This window comes from Cupressus sempervirens, chromosome 11 (assembly GCF_028749045.1).
Source record: "Cupressus sempervirens isolate cs-2001-9-10 chromosome 11, ASM2874904v1, whole genome shotgun sequence".
Lineage (NCBI taxonomy): Eukaryota > Viridiplantae > Streptophyta > Pinopsida > Cupressales > Cupressaceae > Cupressus > Cupressus sempervirens.
The window spans coordinates 108,008,733-108,030,150 of NC_143128.1; positions in this window are offsets into that span (position 1 = coordinate 108,008,733).

The window sequence follows — 21,418 nt, forward strand, 5'->3', positions numbered from 1 at the left end:
TACCTTTCACCATATAATCCTTTATTCTTTGTAGGACCCCTGAGATCTGTGTGTACAATCTCTAATTTTTCTCTAGTAACCTTTATCCACTAGTTGTCCAACACTCAAAAGTCAAAAGGTTGTGCTTCAAAATATCAACAAAATATACATCCTTAGTGTTAGTCTTACCATCAAGAGTTATAGATCCAATACCTTTAACTTGGCATGTTGCATTGTTTCCAACTCTGACAATGCCTCCATCATGACTTTTGAAGTTAAAAAAATCATCCATATCACCAGTCATATGATGTGAACAACCACTATCAATTATCTAATTAGATTTCTTTTCAACTTGTGATATCAAAGCCATTTTCTCTAGACTTTCTTCTTTAATAGCTAGAAATCCAATTTCATCATCACTAGCACTTATTTCTTGTTCATCAAAATCATCTTCTTCATTAGCATACAAAAATTCTCTATCTCTTCTAGGTTTGAAATTACCTCTATACTTTTTCTCTCTTTTAGAACACTTATATTCATAATGAACATATTTATTACATGTCCAACATTCAAAGATTTTCTTACCATATTTTTCTCTTCTTACTATAATGACTCTTCCTTCTTCAATATTTCTATCCTCATTAGTTCTACTACTGCTAGCAAAATCCCCTCTAGCACTTGTGCTCCTTGATAAACTAGGTCAAATATTCAAGGCATTAAAAGCTATATCTATTTTGGTCAATGCTCCAGATTGTCTAAGCTCATTCTCAACTGTTTCAAGTCTTCCAATCAATGTTTCCTTAGTGAAATCTTTGGTACAAGAGATCAACAACTGTATCATATGAATTATTGGCTTAAATGGTGGTGTTAATATGTTCAATGTCTTCCATATCACTCATCATCTTCTTTGGTTCCTCCTTGAGATCTAATACCTATAATAATTTTTGAATTTTTTCCTAAAAATGTTCTTATAGATCCATCTTCCATCATCTCAGCATCTTGAAATGCACAAATCCAACTTTGTAACCTTAATTTCTTATAATGTTCATCACCTTAAAAACTATTTTTGAACTCTTTCCAAATCATATGAGAAGTAACAAGTGACTTTACCTAATTGTACTCAATGTCAAGAAGTGCAGACAATAGTGCTTTTCTAGCTCTCATGTCACACATGAAAAGATCTCTTTCATCCTTAGTACAAGATTCCAAATATTTCTCAACAATGACCATCTTCTCATATTTTATCAAGATCCAATATCTTAGACCCATACAAAATAGATGTGTCTTCATCTTTTCCTTCCAACTATCATAATTTGTTCCATCAAACTTTGGACTATCTTTCCTGAACATGTTCACAATGGTTCTCCCAAAGTTGTTAAACTTTATCTTCAAGGATTTGATGCTCTAATACCAAATATTAGAAACAATATTCCACCAAGATAACTAAGAGGGGCAATGGGGGGGGGAGGGGTTGTGTGAATCAATTATCCAATGATTAAAAAATTTATCACTTTTAAGCAATCTTAACCATTCAACCAAAGTAAACAACCATACAAAAATGCACATAAACAATAACACCAGATATGTTAACTAGGGAAACCCTTGATCAAAGGGAAAACCTTGATGGGAATGATGACCAAAAGATGATGTACTAATATAAATATTCCTTATTAGAGGATGGACCCTATCAGGAGTCTATTATAACATTTAGTACATATGAGTCCTTGTTAGGGGACTTTGAGTCTCTATTAGGAGATTCCAACCCTATTAGGAGTTGTGCCAACCTTGTTAGGAGTTGTGGTACAATGTATGCAATAAGAGCACACTGCCCAAACATGCAATTTCAATTATAAGAAGAGATCACTACCCAAACAAGTAATTTACTATTAAGTTCCTCTTTCCTCTATTCTATCAACCGAACCAATCACTGCTAGACATTATAGACCAAGCCACAAACCTTGAATCTAAGTATCCAACTTTGAATCACTCAATAAAACCTCAGTAATGAAGTTTCCTTCACTTCCACCATTCTTTTCTTAACATCACATTCTGCTCTTACTGGTACTTAGAATCATTTCACATTCATTCACATTCCATTACTATGATAAAGAAAAATGTCCTTCCTTTATATCAAATCCATAAAACAATTCTTTGAGTCAACTATTAAACCTTCTCAATTAATTATTATAGGACCACATTAAGAACACGTTACAATTAGTGATAACATTAATCTTCTACCTTTCAACTTAAATATCTTTATGTATATATGTCATTATGATGAGAAAAATTAGCCACATCGTCACCAACACATCTTCTTCACATCTGTAACTTTGGCTTCTCAGAGTAATAAATCTGCTAAGAGATATAACAAGTTTACTAGAGCATGTGTCCATAAACTCTATCTTAGAATAGTCTCTACAAAAATTTGCATAATTTATTCTAGACTTAACATTTCTTCATTCAACATTAACTACATATAGTAGATACTTAGAAGTATCTCCCATAACCTTGAATAGTGAGAATACTCAACTAGTTGTCTGTACCAACTTGATCTTTCTATTGTTCTTTTGTCAGATACCACAAAAGACTGCTCTGTTGACATCAATGACAAAAAAGTCATGAATGTAACATATCATCAAGATAACATATCTACAATACTCCCCTATAGGAATATTATCAATTTTCATGCTTCCAACACTCTTCATTAAAGTTATTATTCTAGTAGTGAGAATAGCTACTAAAAATTCCTAGGAGCCAAGGGACCTTGAACCTATGATACATTTTTTAGAGACATGGGATAAGTTACTACTAGATTCAATACTTCATAACATTTTGGACCATATAGTGATGCCCAAATTCTTCACAGCAATACGTACTTGGGATCCTCGCAGGGAGACTGTGCTAATACATGCATGGTTACATCCTTGGATTGCATTGTTGGGCTAGCAAATGGAGCCTTTATATCCAACCATTTGTTTTAAGTTAGGGAATGCACTTCATTCCTAGCATGAAAGTGGTGCATCTGCATATGCAATTTTATCACCTTCAAAAACTATATTTGATACTGCTAGTTGGGAATAACTGATTGTTTAAATTATTTTTATTTGAAAAATTATTTCTCCATCTTCAAGTAACCTAAATTCTAGCTTCTCCCAACTATATTTTTTCTCTATTATTATATATTCTATAATAAATTTTCAATTTCTTTCTCCATGCTTTTATGATGCATAGAAAAAGCCCATATCATCTTAGGATAACACTAAGGAAAGTGGTTGCAAATATATGAATAAAGAACTCAAAAAGGAGTTCAATTAAATAAATAATTTGTGTTTCTGATGCTATTTAATGAAATACTAAACCAACTAATCATCATATACTTATAATGACCAAAGTATACACAAAGTAAGATCTTGGTACATAAAATTTTAGAAAAAAATAGAGGTAACACAATTTAAATATGGAGTCATATAGTATCTAACTATATTATGAATTAAACATAATATCAAAAACAATCTTGTTTACAATGTAATATCATTATGTGTATTTTTTTAGTCCACACCAAAATCACTAACCTTATTTTTACTATACAAAATTTTTTTTAGTCACTATGTCATGCCCAGACTAAGAGGGCAAAACACACACACAATTTTTTTTTTTTTTTTTTGAATAATAATTAATAATTAAACATGCTCTAAGTTTGAAAAGATTGATTTCAATTTAAGAAAAGTTTCTCTACAACATCCTTGGTTTAAAAACTTTTGTGGAGGAATACATCATCAGGATTCTAAAGTACATTGTCATTAGGTTGATATAAATGTTTACTGATTCGTTATTACATTGCTTAAACAATCATGCGAAAATTGTTTTAATAACAATCTAAAGAAGATTGGGTTTAGATTATTAGAATAACTTAAGCTATTAGGACACTAATTTAAACACATTTTCAAAAGTACTATTAATACCAACATTTCTTAAATCTCCAACTTAGCTTAATTTCCAACAAAAAATTTAATCGAATATAAATTAAATCTAAACTAAATTTAATAATAATTTCATATTAAACTAATTTATCTTAAACTAACTAATTAAATCTATAGTTGACCTAATCATTCATAAAAGAACGTCCAATCTTTTAAATAGAACTTCACTTTACAAATTAAATAAAATTTAGAACTATCTAATATTAATCAAGAAATATAAATGAACTTTAAACAAAATAACTATAACAAGTTCACAATTTAACTTAATTTAAACTAAATGCTAAAACCACTTATTAAAACAAAACTTAATAATAATAAAACTAATAAACATAAGAAACAATGAAACTTACTAACAACTAACCTACCTACTAACTCTAGTCTATACTAATCCAAGCTAACCTACCCCTAACCACTAATCAATCCACTTGGCTACAAGTCAGGTCGATTTGACCCCTCCCTACACCTCTTCCTAGGCCCCACGCAACCCCAAGCCTTCACATCAAGAAAAAGGTACGCAGGAGCATGGAGGAGATGAAGTCTTATGTTTTTTTTTTAACAAGCATCAACTTGAAACATTAATACAAACCCAAAAGCTAAGCCAATGTCCAAAATCTATGGCATGTCATGACATAGCTCTCTCCACCCACCTTTCCATGCAACCCAAAGTACAGGAAACACAACCCAAGAGGTGGGCACATGAACAAAGATGAGCAAGGGAGTTAAAAGGAAAGAAAATGACTACCACAAGTTCCTCTCCCAACATAAATGTCACCCTCCCCAAATTGGCCGCTAGAAATGGAGGAGGACGGGGATGGGACAAGGTGGCAGGATGATGTGACCCTCCCATCCAACCACTTTGACTTGAGACAAGACACAAAAAACCTTTTTAAAACAAGTTTAAACTGACGTCCAAGGCCAAGGAGTAAGCAATAAATTCATAAAGTTTTGTAGGTGATAATATAGATATTAACTTTTTAAAATATACATATTTATATATTCAATTTTATGCACCCATGAGATTAACATAAGATTTCTTTTATTTCTTTATTCTCTTAGGAAGGAATCTATTCAAGAATATGCTCTGTGGTCTTGGAAGGAATGAAATTTTCTCCTCATGTATTTTCTAGAGAGTTTTTACTCCTGGGAGTGCATATTTTTTTTTTGAAGAAATTTTTTGACAAGGCATGGTAATGTTATTTTATGCATTTCATTTATGTTACTAAGGATTTAATCAAATCTGTTATTAACATTTTTCCTTTATACAAGCATTCCAATACAAGGGAGTATATTAGGTATAGTCTCTCAATCTCTTATTTAAACATGTATGTTTTATATTAATTCTTCAAGGACATGGTATGAGTTCTAAATTCTGATTATTATTATTATTTTTGATTTCAAGAATAGAACCTCTCAGTCCAATTGATCATATTTGAAGAACTTAGGAGGTGAATGATACTATACACATAATTAAAAAAAAGGTGGTGGATTATTCTAATTCAAGTTTGATTATAACCACCATGAAATTTATCAAGAAATGAAATATCTTTGATTTCGTAATATAGGGTTTGCTCTTGATTTGATCTCATCATAATACTTATACATCATATTTGAAACTCACTTTATCACTTCAACTCTTCATTATCATAATTAAAACTTGAACATTCATAATTCAAGACATTATCTACCCACAATTTTCTCACAAACATAAGCCAAAATTTTAAATTCACAAGGAAACATTGCAAGGATAATTTCATAAATCTCCTTTTTTTTTTTTCTATTATGCAACCTAGTTCAAGGCTCCATCGGGAAAGAACTAGTAGGAAAACCCGATGTCGTTGCCATTTACAATGAGGTTTAAAATACAATTTACAATAGGATCTCAATCCCAAATTTCAACAATTAAATCAAATTTTTCCTCGTGATCAAAATCAAGGAATTTGTAATGTTTTCTGAATCTCTTTTCAAGAAGCATGGAGGAAACCAATAACTGATCGGGTGACAACCAAGCAGAACCAAAAGAAAATCAAACATGCATAATCATACATGGTTTACACAATAGGATTCAAAATGAATCAAGACTAGGGAAAGGTGGATTCTTCCAACAGGAGAAGTCAAGCACAACACCAATTCAGATGCCCAATCGGGGCTGATAACCAAGAACTTCCGTTCTTCCTTTTAAACATGCCATGCTCATACTAGGTTTGTACTGACGGGTAGGGGCCCATAACACCCTACCCTTTATCCCTCTTCTCATCCTAAGAAGAGACTCTACACTGGTTGGAGTCCAACTAAACAGACCTTTCCCAAAATTGGTCACTTCTACCCTCTCCAAGGGTGAGTAATACCAAAACACCCATGCAAGGAAAACTCAAAATTGAAAACATAAACAAGAAAGAAAAAACAACCAAATTAACATGGTTATCAAATCTTCCCAACATACCCACATCCATACAAACAGTGAAACAACAACAAGGTAGCATGAACATGAAACAAACCATAAAAACTGAATAGGGGAGATGAGAATTTCCTACCTTCACAAAGAGGTAATGGAAATGGACAAGTTTGATTAGAGTATCCCTTTCCTTCCTTCAAACTTCAAGAATTCCTCTCTAAATGTAGAGATTGGGTAACAACCAACTAGTCCAAAGAAGGCCTCTAAATAAGCCTCAAACTCAACCATCCAAAAGGAGCAATAACTATCTCCACCTACTAACAAATCTAGAAACTCCTAACTCAACCTACACCATGGTTAAACCCTAAGTGGAGATGAGGTGAGGTAACTCAAGATAACCATGGTCAATTTTCGCACAAAGGCAAAAAGGGACTTTTTGAGTGACCTCAAAAGTAAGAAAAAGGGGCTTAGGGGTTGGAAAAGACCCCTAACCCATACCCATACCCTTTAGTTAGAAAATTAACATGTTTAAAAGCCTTAGGAAAGGGGTTTAGAGTCAAATAAAATCTAGGAATAAAATAGGTCCATCTAACTACTCTACCTTGCAAATTAAGCACTAATCTGGATTAAGGGATGACTAAGCTTGATTAAGAACTCAATAGTAAATTGACACTAACTTAAACCAGCTTGGTCCAAAGGTTAAACAATTAACCCTACACAGCACACTGAAGCACATAAACATTTTATGAGTGTCAAGAGACACTAAAAGAACATAATTACGAACATTAACATTCACTAAACAAGGAAGATGCATACATACATCTCACAATACAAATATGTGAATTACGAACAACAAGGTTTTCAAATTTAGCACATAGAGATCAGTTCTGTTCCTCCGTAGGGTTTCTCGGCTAAAATATCTGCACACTCATTGCACACATCAGTAGTCCTGTAAAATCACATGTACATAAATGTATATGTATCAAAAATTTATATAAATTAAAACATACATCAATAAAGGTTTCTTCATCCTATATAATTCTTAGTCATTTAAAATATCTTAACTCAAAATCTCAATCCTAGATTTACTGATTTCATCAACATACATATACATGAAACATTAAATGACAATCATCAAATATATCTGAAAATAACATCACACAACATGAAATATTAAAATATGTTCTAAGAATCAGATAATGTCTCGACATCTCGAGTCGTGAATATAAAAAAAAACAATAGTAATGCATCACTATGCTACGGTGGGTTGGGGCGAGGCCTCACATCCTCCCCCACTTGGCATGAACTTCCTCCTGGAGTTCATCAAAAAGGTATGGGTACTGAGATCGCATCTACGTTCCATCCTCCCATGAAGCCGTGACCTCATCGTGACAATCCCATTGGACCCTAACCTGGTCCTACTCTCAGCCTCAAAGTGCTAGGGTCTGTTGGGCAATAATGTGGATAGGCTCCAGTGCTAGCTGTCCGTCTGACTCCACCTGTAAAGCATCCCAATCTATAATATGAGACTCATCATAAATTTATCCTCTAAGTACTGAAATATAAAACACATCATAGATGTGTGACAGGCTAGGTGGCAAAGCTAAATGGTATGCTACAGGTCCTATCCTCTTAAGGATCTCGAACGGCCCAAAAAATCGAGGTGCCAACTTAGAGCCCTTTGAGAATAGAATTGGACTCTTGTGTGGTCGTAACCTCAAGAACACTCTATCACCAACTTGATACTCTTGATATGTTCTCTTTGCATCTGCATACTTCTTCTGCCTATCCTATGCCTCTCTCAGGCACTGTCTAATCAAGGTCACCTGCTATTCCATTTCTTTTACAAACTGGGGACCAATAGATACTCGATCCTCGATCCTGTCCCAACTCAAGGGTGTCCTGCACGGTCTCCCATACAATACCTCATATGGCGGCACACCTATGGAAGAATGATGCCCATTGTTATAGGCAAACTCGACAAGATGAAGGTATTCCTCCCATTTGACCTGATGGTCCATCACATATATACGTAGCATGTCCTCCAAAACTTGATTCACTCGCTCGATCTGGCCATCGATCTGAGGATGGTATGCTGTACTAAAATTGAGCCTGGTGCCCAAAGTCGACTGCAACTCTCTCCAAAATGAAGAAGTGAACAAAGAGTCTCTGTCAAATATGATCTTACGGGGAACACCATGAAGTCTAACAATGTCCCGCAAGAATAGCTGAGCTATGTCTCATGCTGTGAATGTAGTATGCACGGGTGAAAAATGGGAAACCTTGGTCAATGTGTCAACTATCACCAAAATGGCATCATGGCGATGAGATGACATAGGAAGACCAACAATAAAATCCATAGATATAGTGTGCCATTTCCACACTGCAATCTCATGGGGTTGGAGAAGCCCGCCAGGATGACGGTGCTCTGCCTTCACCCTCTGGCACTCAAGGCATCTCGTAACTATGTTAGCAATCTACACTCTCATGCCTGGCCAATGATACAACTGCCTCAAATTTGCATGTAACTTCTTAACACTAGGGTGCACTGCATAAGGTGCTCTGTGAGCCTCAAGTACAATGAGCTTGCACAAACCCCCAATGGAAGGTACATACATACGTCCCCTATGCCGCAAAAGTCCATTAGACTCCAAGGAAAACTCTGTGAACTTCCCTTCCAAGGGTCTCTGAGAATGTACTAATTGACTAACTTTTGCATAAAGCTCATCAGTTGGTAAGTGCTGCAAGATCCACTCTCTCAAGTCAGTGCAAGTAGTCACAGATGAAAGCTCATGGCGCCTTCTACTTAAGGCATCTGCAACCACATTCTCCTTTCCCTTGATGTAATGTACATCAAAATCATACTCACACAGAAACTCCATCCACCTTCTTTGCCTAGCATTAAGGTTCGGCTGAGAAAATATGTACTGTAAGCTCTAGTGATCAGAATGAAGCTCGAATCTATGACCCAGAAGGAAATGTCGCCATCTCACCAAGGCATGAAACACTGCCACTAGTTCTAGGTCATGAGTAGGATAATTGAGTTCATGAGTCTTCAACTTCCTAGACTCAAAGGAAATAGGCCATCCTTCCTGCATAAGGACTGCTCCTAAACCATCTAAAGATGCATCGGTGCACACCACAAAATCTGCGATAGGATCTGGTACTGCAAGAATCAGTGCACTCATGAGGGCTCTCTTGAGCTCTTCAAAAGCTCAACCACACTTCTTTGTCCACTCATACTTCTTCCCCTTCCTCTAAAGAGAAGTGATGGGGTGTGACAATCTAGAGAATCCTAAAATGAAGCGTCGGTAATAACCTGCTAGCCCCATAAAGCTCCTCACTTCAGTAACACTGGTGGGTGCTGGCCAATCCATGATAGCCCTGATCTTTGATGGGTCTACTGAGACACCATCACCTGATATGACATGACCTAAATAATGTATCTCGGGTCTGAAGAATGCACACTTCGACAAGCTGCCAAACAACTGATTCTCTCTCAGCTTCTGCAATACCTGTCTCAAGTGCTCTTCATGCTCTCTCTCATCATGACAATAAATTAGAATGTCATTAAGAAACACAACCACAAAATTATCCAAAAAGGTATGAAATACTCCATTCATGAGGCTCATGAATATAGCTGGAGCATTTATAAGGCCAAAGGGTACCACGGTGAACTCGTAGTGGCCATACCTAGTATGAAAAGCTATCTTGGAGATATCACTATCCACAATCCTCAACTGATGGTAACCTGACTTTAGGTCAATCTTTGAAAATACTTGGGCACCCTGCAACTGGTCAAAGAGATCATCAATTCTGGGAAGAGGATATCAGTTCTTGATGGTTACTTTGTTCAATTGCCGATAATCAATACACAACCTAAGTGATCAATCCTTCTTCTTGACAAAGATCACCGGTGCACCCCAAGGTGACACACTAGGTCGAATATGCCCCTTCTCCAAGAGTTCCTCCAACTGAGCCTTTAGCTCACTAAGCTCATGAGTAGTCATCCTATATGGTGCTCTTGAAACTGGCTCAGCTCCTGGCACTAGGTCTATATGAAAATCCACTGCTCGAGGTGGAGGCCTACCAGGAAGCTCTGAAGGAAACACATCTGCAAACTCCTGAAGGATTGAAAAATCATCAAGGGATGGTTCCCTATCTAAATCTTCCTCTCTGTCACTAATAGTGATAGCAAACAACTGACAACCCTTTCACATGTACCATCTAAGCTACATAGCGGAAATCATATGAAGGGACACTAGCCTCTTCACTCCGAAGATCTCCCTAGAGATACCATCATCATCTGCACATTCCACCCTCTTTTGTCGACAATCCATCTTGGCACTGTGGGCATAAAGCCAATCCATGCCAAGAACAACATCATAAGAACCTAGAGGGGTAATGCGTAGATCAGTCCTAGTGGACATGTCTCCAATCTGCATCTGACAACTCTGCACCATGGAACTAACTAACACTCTGGCTCTTGAGGCTAACTCTACCTCCCAACTAACATCCTATCTAACTACCACTAGCCCGCAACGCTCCACCACAAATGGAGATATAAAAGAGTCAGTAGCCTCGAAATCAAATAAAACTTCAACCATATGGCCCTGTATAATACCTGTAGCCTTGATAACTGTGGCCTGATGCTCAGCCTGGCAGTTGTCAACCATTGCAAAAACTCTATGGGATCTACCCATGTCACCAACTGTCGGCTATGAAAAAGCCCTGCTCTGACCATTGGATGCCTGTCCCTGCGGACACTCCCTAGCTATATGACTCATGCCACCACAAGTGTAGCATGGTCCGCAAGTATAAGATCGTGCACCCTATGACCCAGATTGCTGTGGGCCTCCTAACCTGCTAGATCCATTGAATCCTCCCCTAGAAGACTGCTGAGTCTTCACTGACTATGACTGTGGGGCCTGTACTTTCTGTTCCTGCCTAGGACCCTGTGACTACCACTGCTTGGGCTTAGAGCCCTGATAACCCTGAGAAGGTTTTTGCTGCTGCTGCTGGGGTTTTGGCTGCTGAGACTACTGGCCCCTAGAGGACCCTGCTACATAGTTTTGATTCCCCTTCCAAGGGGGTTTCTACTGGGAGGAGTTTCAGTTCTGAGACTGATCCCGTGACTCCTGCCTACCTTGAGTATCCTCAGCAACTAGTGCTATCTCCACTGCCTGTCTGAAGGTGGTAGGGAAGGCCATCCTAACTAGGCTCTAAAGAGAGAAATTCAGACTCATGATAAAGCGATGCACCCATAGTTTCTCGTCCTTCATCTATTCCACATAAGGAAGGAGCTCAAGAAACCTACTCTCGTACTGAGCCACTGTAAGGCCTCTCTGATAAAGAGAATGGAACTCCTCTATCTGTTTCTGTTGGAAATGCTCTGACAAGTACCTCTCTCAAAATATTTCTAGGAAAGATTCCCATGTGAGGGTGTCCATCCTCACTCCCCCAATAATCTCCTCCTGATGCCACCAGTTGGAGGCATCCCCTCTCAACTGATGAACTGCTAGGTGTGCTTTTAGATTACTCCCATAAGGGCATAACCCAAAGCACTACTATAAGCTCTGTAACCATGCCTCTGCTACTGAACACTCAGTGGTACCGGTAAACAATGGTGGTCCGAGTTGAATCAATTCCCTGATGTCATCTACTACATGTCTAGGAGGTCTGTCAAAAGGGGGTCCTCTCTGGTGTATGGACTCTTCCTCATGTTCACCTTGACCCTCTATCTGTCTTGGTGGGGGACTCCTAGTCCTCTCTCTAACTCTGGGCCCGCCTCCTCTGGGTCCCTCTACTTCCACTACTGGAATCTGCTGAACTGGCTAAACTACAGGTACCACTCTCTACTAAACTACACTGATAAAAGTTTGAAGTGCATCTATAATGTCCTGGTTCGGGTTCGGTGGTGGTGGAGGTGGAGGTGGAGGTGGAGGTGGTCCATCCTCCTGTCCTGCTCTACCACCCCTAGTCCTACGACCTCTGCCTTGCTGGTTACGAGTAACAAGCATCATCTACACAATTACAACTTTGAGTTAAGTTTAGGAAGCATAATGGTTAAGGTTCCTAGTTTTGAAACACGTGCTTTGATACCAAAATGTCATGCCCAGACTACGAGGGCAAAACACACACACAATTTTTTTTTTTTTTTTTGAATAATAATTAATAATTAAACATGCTCTAAGTTTGAAAAGATTGATTTCAGTTTAAGAAAAGTTTCTCTACAACATCCTTGGTTTAAAAACTTTTGTGGAGGAATACATCGTCAGGATTCTGAAGTACATTATCATTAGGTTGATATAAATGTTTACTAATTCATTATTACATTGCTTAAACAATCATGCGAAAATCATTTTAATAACAATCTAAATAAGATTGGGTTTAGCTTATTCGAATAACTTAAGCTATTAGGACACTAATTTAAAAAAATCTTCAAAAGTACTATTAATACCAACATTTCTTAAATCTCCAACTTAGCTTAATTTCCAACAAAAAATTTAATCGAATATAAATTAAATCTAAACTAAATTTAATAATAATTTCATATTAAACTAATTTATCTTAAACTAACTAATTAAATCTATAGTTGACCTAATCATTCATAAAAGAACGTCCAATCTTTTAAATAGAACTTCACTTTACAAATTAAATAAAATTTAGAACTATCTAATATTAATCAAGAAATATAAATGAACTTTAAACAAAATAACTATAACAAGTTCACAATTTAACTTAATTTAAACTAAATGCTAAAACCACTTATTAAAACAAAACTTAATAATAATAAAACTAATAAACATAAGAAACAATGAAACTTACTAACAACTAACCTACCTACTAACTCTAGTCTATACTAATCCAAGCTAACCTACCCCTAACCACTAATCAATCCACTTGGCTACAAGTCAGGTCGATTTGACCCCTCCCTACACCTCTTCCTAGGCCCCACGCAACCCCAAGCCTTCACATCAAGGAAAAGGTACGCATGAGCATGGAGGAGATGAAGTCTTATGTTTTTGTTTTTAACAAACATCAACTTGCAACATTAATACAAACCCAAAAGCTAAGCCAACGTCCAAAATATATGTCATGTCATGACATAGCTCTCTCCACCCACCTTTCCACACAGCCCAAAGTAGAGGAAACACAACCCAAGAGGTGGGCACGTGAATAGAGATGAGCAAGGGAGTTAAAAAGAAAGAAAATGACCACTACAAATTCCTCTCCCAACATAAATGTCACCCTCCCCAAACTGGCCCCTAGAAATGGAGGAGGATGGGGATGGGACAAGGTGGCAGGATGACATCACCCTCCCATCCAACCACTTTGACTTGAGACAAGACACAAAAAACCTTTTTAAAACAAGTTTAAACTGATGTCAAAGGCCAAGGAGTAAGCAATAAATTCATAAAGTTTTATAGGTGATAATATAGATATTAACTTTTTAAAATATACATATTTATATATTCAATTTTATGCACCCATGAGATTAACATAAGATTTCTTTTATTTCTTTATTCTCTTAGGAAGGAATCTATTCAAGAATATGCTCTGTGGTCTTGGAAGGAATGAAATTTTCTCCTCATGTATTTTCCAGAGAGTTTTTACTCCTGGGAGTGCATATTTTTTTTTTGAAGCAAAATTTTGACAAGGCATGGTAATGTTATTTTATGTATTTCATTTATGTTACTAAGGATTTAATCAAATCTATTATTAACATTTTTCCTTTATACAAGCATTCCAATGCAAGGGAGTACATTAGGTATAGTCTCTCAATCTCTTATTTAAACATGTATGTTTTATATTAATTCTTCAAGGACATGGTATGAGTTCTAAATTTTGATTATTATTATTATTTTTGATTTCAAGAATAGAACCTCTCAGTCCAATTGATCATATTTGAAGAACTTAGGAGGTGAATGATACTATACACATAATTAAAAAAAAGGTGGTGGATTATTCTAATTCAAGTTTGATTATAACCACCATGAAATTTATCAAGAAATGAAATATCTTTGATATCGTAATATAGGGTTTGCTCTTGATTTGATCTCATCATAATACTTAGACATTATATTTGAAACTCACTATATCACTTCAACTCTTCATTATCATAATTAAAACTTGAACATTCATAATTCAAGACATTATCTACCAACAATTTTCTCACAAACATATGCCAAATTTTTAAATTCACAAGGAAACATTGCAAGGATAATTTCATAAATTTCCTTTTTTTTTTTCTATTATGCAACCTAGTTCAAGGCTCCATCGAGAAAGAACTAGTAAGAAAACTCGGTGTCATTGCCATTTACAATGAGGTTTAAAATACAATTTACAATAGGATCTCAATCCCAAATTTCAACAATTAAATCACAATTTTCCTCGTGATCAAAATCAAGGAATTTTTAATGTTTTTTGAATCTCTTTTCAAGAACCATGGAGGAAACCAATAACTGATCGGGTGACAACCAAGCAGAACCAAAAGAAAATCAAACATGCATAATCATACATGGTTTAAAAAATAGGATTCACAATGAATCAAGACTAGGGAAAGGTGGATTCTTCCAACAGGAGAAGTCAAGCACAACACCAATTCAGATGCCCAATCGGGGCTAATAACCAAGAACTTCCGTTCTTCCTTTTAAACATGCCATGCTCGTACCAGTTTTGTGCTAATGGGTAGGGGCCCATAACACCCTACCCTTTATCCCTCTTCTCATCATGAGAAGAGACTCTACACTAGTTGGAGTCCAACTAAACAAACCTTTCCCAAAATTGGTCACTTGTGCCCTCTCCAAGGGTGAGTAATACCAAAACACCCATGCAAGGAAAACTCAAAATTGAAAACATAAACAAGAAAGGAAAAACAACCAAAATAACATGGTTATCAAATCTTCCCAACATACCCACATCCATACAAACAGTGAAACAACAACAAGGTAGCATGAACATGAAACAAACCATAAAAACTGAATAGGGGAGATGAGAATTTCCTACCTTCACAAAGAGGTAATGGCAATGGAGAAGTTTGAGTAGAGTATCCCTTTCCTTCCTTCAACCTTCAAGGATTCCTCTCTAAATGTAGAGATTGGGTAACAACCAACTAGTCCAAGGAAGGCCTCTAAATAAGCCTCCAACTCAACCACCCAAAAGGAGCAATAACTATCTCCACCTACTAACAAATCTAGAAACTCCTAACTCAACCTACACCATGGTTGAACCCTAAGTGGAGATGAGGTGAGGTAACTCAGGATAACCATGGTCAATTTTCGCACAAAGGTAAAAAGGGACTTTTTGAGTGACCTCAAAAGTCAAAAAAAGAGGCTTAGGGGTTGGAAAAGACCCCTAACCCATACCCATACCCTTTAGTTAGAAAATTAACATGTTTAAAAGCCTTAGGAAAGAGGTTTAGAGTCAAATAAAATCTAGAAATAAAATAGGTCCATCTAACTACTCTACCTTGCAAATTAAGCACTAATCCAGATTAAGGGATGACTAACCTTGATTAAGAACTCAATAGTAAATTGACACTAACTTAAACCAGCTTGGTCCAAAGGTTAAACGATTAACCCTACACAGCACACCGAAGCACATAAACATTTTATGAGTGTCAAGCAACACTGAAAGAACATAATTACGAACATTAACATTCATTGAACAAGGAAGATGCATACATACATCTCACAATACAAATATGTGAATTACGAACAACAAGGTTTTCAAATTTAGCACATAGAGATCAGTTCTGTTCCTCCGTAGGGTTTCTCGGCTAAAATATCTGCACACTCATTGCACACATCAGTAGTCCTGTAAAATCACATGTGCATAAATGTATATGTATTAGAAATTTATATAAATTAAAACATACATCAATAAAGGTTTCTTCATCCTACATTATTCTTAGTCATTTAGAATATCTAAACTCAAAATCTCAATGCTACATTTACTAATTTCCTCAACATACATATACATGAAACATTAAATGAAAATCATCAAATATATCTAAAAATAATAACACACAACATGAAATATTAAAATATGTTCTAAGCATCAGATAATGTCTCGACATCTCGAGTCGTGAATATCAAAAAAAATAATAATAATGCATCATTATGCTACGATGGGTCGGGGCGAGGCCTCACACACTAACTTTTTTTTCTCTTTAATTTGGGAAGTAATCCCCTTGAATTGCACATACCATGTATTCTATTCAAGTAGTATTAGAACAAGCATAAACAACTCCTAGAATTTTTGTTCGTAGACCTACTAGATATTCATGCACATCTAGTTCAAAAGTTGCTACCATTAGATCTATCTGTTTTAGATAATCATATAAGAATTTGGGTTATGGTTCTTAACCAATGAGCACTTTAAGCCTTATCTTATCCCAGATGTCAGCTAGGTACATTCTATTTCTCCTTTGATTAAATCAACAAAAATACTTAATCCTCACATGCCTTTCAAGAATCAATTACATTCAACATTGAGATCATTGCAATTCTTTTTATTAACAGTAGAGTTTAGCTTTTATGATGACAAAGGAAACTATTGGAGTGAATGTATTTCTTGATCAAAACCAATAGGCTAGATTGTAAAAACTCATCCATACCCCAAAATGATTGAGGAAATCAAAGGATTAAGAAAACAAAAAATGAAGTATATCCTAGAAGTAGAAGATCACCTAGCATTTGGTGGAGCAAAGAAAAGAGTCTAGGGTTGACAAAAATGAACTAATATTGCATATCTCATACTTTCAACTGTATTTTTTTTTTCTATTGAAAAAAATAGGAAGACTTTTTATAGTAAAAAAATCATTCTGTGTCTTCTGTAATATCTGCTATGATATGTTTTTGTAAAATTTCTTGTGAATAGTACCCATTGTTTGTGGTCTATATTATTTTTGTGCAGGATCTTGAGGTAAGCCACTTAGCATAGTTTGAGTGAGTTTTATTGTTTTATTATTTGGATTTTGCAATATGTATGTAGTTGGATCATTTTTTCTTCTTTTTTTCTATTGTGTAGATAATATTTAATAAGCACCTTAAAAAAGATCTCTCTGAATATATAAAGAGATACATGTTTAGAAGGAAATATAAACACATACAAGTTTAGAAGGAAAGGAAAAGAAAATTTACATATGTACCTCTTCTTTCATTAGAAGAAAATCATAGAGAAAGGGCACATAGATCACAAGGGCATGATATGACAATAAAATCATAGAGAAAGGGCATGACACAACAATGAATCATAGAGCAAGGGCACAACACAAAAATGAAATCATAGAGCAAGGGCACTGCAATGAAATGAAATTATAGAGAAAGGACATGGAAATGAAATGTAGAGATCATGAGGGCTTATCAAACAAATGCACTAAGCATAAATCACAATGGCCATGACAATGTTCATAGCACTCCACCTCTTTCATGCACAAATCTCCACAATCAAAATCAAATGGAAAATGATTGTCATTTTTTTCTTATGCTCATGAGGTCATCACAATTACAACACCAATGTCGGTATTGTGACAACATCAGGGACAATTGCAAAAAAAAAATGAAACTTACCACAAATTACACCATCCTTGCAAATTCTCATTGCAATTTGACCCCAAATGTTGTAGTGTCATCTTATGTTGAATATCTTTAATCTACTATATAACCTTGAAGATGTCAAGTTTTAATCAATTTGAGCCTCCCTCTTCTATTTATTTTTTGTATTAGAGTGAGTTCATTTACTTGGTCCTGATTCTTTCTTGTCCTTATTTGGTTCCTTTAGGTCCAACAACAATTTGACCTCCTTGTCCCGATCAATGATGTTTGAGACCTTATTCAAGTAGACCATTGAAGATTCTAGTAATCGCTAGCATTTAGAGAACACCTCCTTAGTGTACTTTTCCATTTTATTTTTCAACTCTTCAATAACATCTTGATTCCCTTACTACTCTACAACATTTTCCTTCTGCCTACTCTTGGAATGCATTTCATCAATTCTCCCCTTAAGAGCCCTACATTAAAATTTTTGTACTCTGATATAATGGAAGGTATGTATGTATATATGTATGCATGTATGTATGTATATATGTATGTGTATATGTATGTATGTATATATATGGATTTATGTATGTGTGTGTGTATGTATGTATGTATATATACATACATAAACACATATGTGAGTGTCTATGTATGTATGCATATATAGAGATCTTGTGGATTATGGATTATGGATTATAAACAAAAAGAAAAAGAAAACATGACATTAATCATTCCCCTTTTTTTTGATTGATTGTGGAGAACTACATGCAGAAGAGGGCAAAGAGCTCTGAATGTTGGTGGAGATTGGTGAAGATCAGTGGAGATCTAGGTTTTCATTGTTGTTCTTTTGTGATTTCTACATTTTTGTCCATGCCCTTGTGATCTCTGCATCTAGTTGTCATATCCTTGTGATCTTTGTATATGTATGTATGTATATTTATATATATATGTGTGTGTATATGTACATACACACACACACACACACGTGTGTGTGTGTGTGTGTTTCTATGTATATATGTATGTATGTATATAAGTAGATAGATCTTGGCACACTAGAAAAAAAACTCACTCAATACATAGCATGGCCACAGATGTGATGGAAATGCCTATTGGTAAGTTGATTCTTATTTCTCTCTCTCATTTTTCATTTTTTTATTTCACTTGAACTGTTATTTCTTAGGGGGCATTTTTTAATACTAGATTCATTTTATGTAGGAGGTGATGAGGATATTCCTAGATGTCCTATGTTAGATGTATGGGAACACTAAAGAATTGAGATGTATTTCTCATGAGCAATGAAGATGGACTTCCTTGGAGAGTATCCCAACTTCTAGGTACTTTATAGATTGATGCTTTATTAAAGATTTAAGATGTTAACGAGGAATTTCAATGTTTGGGGGGGTGGGGGGGGCGAGGGTGGGGGTGGGGCAAGTGAGCTTCCACCTTCATGTGGTTGCCCCTGATTTGTAGAGAATATTAAGCTATTCTCAAAACCAAGTGAAGCTCAATAGTAACCTATGATCTTATGATAACTAACTGTGTGAATCTCTTGGTTTTATGCAATGCAGAAGGGGGTCATAGTTCAATATGCAATCTCAATTCATATGCATAAAACATCAGGTGGAGCTCAAAATTGCAACATGCTTGCATTTTTGTTAGAAGTATTTAATTAGGTATATTAAGTTATAGACCATCATAAACTTTCTAACTTTAACTCTTGCAGCAAGAGTTCTAATGTTCATGATGGTCTATAATTTTAAAAACTTAATAGAATTATTAAATAAATGTATTTGTGATTCCTTTTTTCAGCTACATCTATTGTCCATGCATCTAGAACATGGCTTCACATATATTCTCAATTCATAGTGGTAGAATCTTATTTTGGATGTGACGAAAAAATTACATGCACCAAAAGATGGGAAAATGATGTCTCTTTTATAGGTGTGGAACCTTTTTTTTAAACTTTAAAAATTGATCATTTCTTAAAGATTTTATATGTTAATGAGGAATTTAGATGTTGGTGTGTGGGGCCATTTGAGCTTCCACCTTCACATGGTTAGTCTTGATTAGTATAGAATATTAAATTATTCTCAAAACCAAGTGAAGCTCAACATTAACCTATGATTGCATGACAACTAATTGTGTGAATCTAGAAAATAAAAATGGTTTAAAAATATAACACCCACTTCAGGCATAATACCCATCACTTAAATTGGGGTTAGAATGCTTGAAATGAGTGTCAGGATTAGCCTATGATAGTTGCCCAAGATAAAATCCCAAATTCTTTTCTTTCCCTTGTTATTTTCCATACACTTCACAACCCCCTTCAAAATAGACACAATGCAAAACATTGCCTTCAAATAAACATTTCAATCTATGATTTTGATTTATCTTTCTCTGAATCTATATGGGGATGACATCTTACTTAGAGGGAAATTGTTGTGGATGGCATGTGTTCTTCATATACAACAATTCTCTTTGCACCTACACTAGTAAAAGAAGTGTTTTGGATTTATGATTCTTGGACACCAGCTTGGAAGGTGGTAATTCTTTGAGATAATTGTGTTCCTTTTAATGGTTTGAATCAAATTATGTGAAGAAGTGTTTTGGATGCAATGGTTAGTTTCCAATGAAAAGGAAAAGGAAATACAAGGGCATAATATGTTTGACAAACACATGTGGCTCTCTGGTACAAAGAGGACAATAGAGGACTTGAACATTTAGCCATCTCATCACAACTATCCATTCCATTCATCATTGTCTTTGCATAACTAGCCACTTCTATAACTTCTTTCTTTTTAACTACATGGTCACATCTATAATAATCAAATTGAGGGGTAAACATGAATTTATGGTTTTTTTTAATAATTAAATATCTGTCGCAATTGTGATGGCACCATCTAATTGCTAGTCATCACTTGGACGACATGACTATCACAAGTACAACAACCCATTATGATGGTACAATGTTGCTTCCATAGCACAGTGTCGCATGGATGTAGTAATTGCAACAACTTCAGCATGAACAATTTGTGACATCAAAAGTTTGATGCCCATCTGATAGGGACCAATTCATGGTTCTGTTGCTTGGGCGATGGGTGGTCATCATAATTGTGATGGCCCAATGCCGCAATTTGGATCAAAATCTAGTAGTGATACCTATTTTTACCCATTCATATATCCTTTAGATTTTGACAACTAGAAGATATAGTGTTTGGGTTTTTGGATCTTGATCAATTTGCATTCTAATAGATTATAACAAGTTTTTTTATAAATCTAAACTTTCTCCCTCTAATAATCCTCAAAGTGAGTACATGATCATTATTATTTATTCACATAAATTGTTTATGGGGAAAAGGGAGACATTTTAACAAGGTTTTCGATCTCCACTTTTTAAGGCAACTAGTTAATTCAAACTGTGATGCATGAGAATATTGCATCACAAAATAAAAGGGGGCATAATATTTATTTTTTAAAAAACTAGAGGAGAAAGAAAGTGACAAAAATAGAAGGAAAAAATAATA